Below are 2186 nucleotides of genomic sequence, written 5' to 3'. Positions count from 1 at the left end.
CCCCCACCCACCAAATGGGAACCAGAGAGCACAAAAGTCCTAAATAAAAGTTTGTAACTATTCACTTTATGCTTTTATAGAGATAAAGGTTGAACACATCTTTGGGAGAGGTGGGGAGTAGCCACAGACTGGGGGAGGGGCTCAGCTTGGCTTAAAAGTTAGAAAGCAAAATAGGTTGGAAACCATCAGTGGTGGGCAGCGCTAATCTAAAATTTAGTTCCCCTAGTGCTAAAACACTAACTCAAATATTTAGGTCACTTATTTCTAAAGCACTACTGCACTGAAAATTTTAGCAAAAGTTAATTCTAAAGCACTAAAATGACCCAGTCAACCCACGAACATTCTTCAGACAACATGAGTCACATGTTGCCATGTTGCTCTCTTAAGACTTATCATTGACATTCCACAGCTGTATTTGAGTTCATATATTGTCAACATATTGTGATAAGTGACACATAGGAACAAAATGTGTGACAACTTTCACCCTCAGCTGTTAACATTAACGATGATCAATAACATTTATAGACCTCAGTGCTTCTAAATTTAGCCTATAAATTTAGCGTGCTAATCCACTAATAAATTTTAAAATCAGCAAAAGCCCTTGTTATGCCAATATTTATTTAACAAAGACCGCCGACAACGCCAAAAAACTGTGGTGGCAAGATTTACCAAGAATGCAGAAACACGTTGGAATAAATGCACAGAAAGTCTGCCTGTGTGGTCGTCAAATGATTTAACCTGAGCAACAACAAACAGAAGTCAATCAGCTAAGTCTGTCGTGTTGTGGCTGGCTCCTCAGTGGAGAGCAGCCGATTATATAACATCATGTGACATGCTTACAACCAATCACACATCGCCAACTGTAACCACCTAACCAATGACAGGGCTGTCAGCCTAGAAAACACCTTATCAGAATTAAAGAGGTCATGCATTGCTGGAGTCTTGAAGTCTGGGCCGATAGAGTAAAACAACCGAAAACTAGTTATCATAAGATATGATTACTGGACAACGTCAAGGTAGAACAGATATAAACAATTAGTCCATAACAGCCCTAAAGCACTAATCAGGAAATTAGCCCCCCTATTAGTGCTTTAGGGGAACTGTGCCCACCACTGGAAACTAGGTGGTAGCAGCAATGCATTATTCTTTAAAGACTGGAAAGCTTTTGACTGCACTAACAACACTTCCTCCATCTGCCTCTGACTCGATGATAATCTGTAATATAATTCTGGAAACGACTGTTTTGGGAAAAAAATGGGTAGCATTGCTTTTTAAGTTGAACAAATGACTGATTGTACTTTCTACAGATTGGGTAAGTGTTTTGGTCTAAATCACTCACCAGGATGTTCCAGCATGCAGTTTGTATCCTCTTCGCACAAAGGCCCACAGTTCCTGCAGGACCCCTGAGTGTGCAGAGGACATGCATGCTGACAGCAGCAAGCTGAAGGGGGTGGGAAGAGCAGGGAAGGACAGCAGGTGGGGTGACATTGCACTCCCTTCTGATCCCCCTCTTTGTTTTGGCTGCACTCGAAAACTTTTGCTTGAGCAAATATACACTTCTCCAAGCACCTCGCTTCTCAAGACACCTTCCTTTCTTCGTCTTATTTTCTTACTCTCATCAGTCATTTTTCGGCTTCCTCGGTTTGTTTTTCAAAATAAAAGGCTCGTTGAGTGGTGCACGTGTAGAAGGTTGTTTCTGCTCTTACCAGTAAAACATTAATAACCCGAGTTTCAGTCTGACCAGCTGTCTCCACTCTGCATCAGCATTTAATGTGCAAAAAGGCACCAGGATCACCTCCAGTAGCACCGCACACACACCAGGTAATCACGAAACAAGGACAAAAACATAACAGGCATCATTTCCTCTCTCCCACCCTAAACCTCCTCAGCCCTACCTCTCAAAATCAATTCCCAAGGTTGAACCCAGAAATAATAGATTGTGTGTGTGTGTATGTCCTTGTTATTCCTACATTGTGAGGCCCATGTTTAAGGAAAATGCAACATCGTGGGGACCGGGTGCTCCTTGGCCCCACAACTTCAGAGGCTGATTTTGGGTGTMYGGGTTGGGTTTAGGACCAAGTTGTGAATTGAGTTTAGGTTAGTTTTAGGGTCAGGTAAGGTACCTGTGAGGTTAGGGTTAGAGTTGGTGGTCAGGGTTAGGATATAAAATTACCAAAAAATGAATG

Source organism: Austrofundulus limnaeus, unplaced genomic scaffold (assembly GCF_001266775.1).
Source record: "Austrofundulus limnaeus strain Quisiro unplaced genomic scaffold, Austrofundulus_limnaeus-1.0 Scaffold150, whole genome shotgun sequence".
In the NCBI taxonomy this organism is placed as follows: Eukaryota; Metazoa; Chordata; class Actinopteri; order Cyprinodontiformes; family Rivulidae; genus Austrofundulus; species Austrofundulus limnaeus.
The sequence above is the reverse complement of the archived record's forward strand: the minus strand, read 5'-3'. Positions refer to the sequence as shown.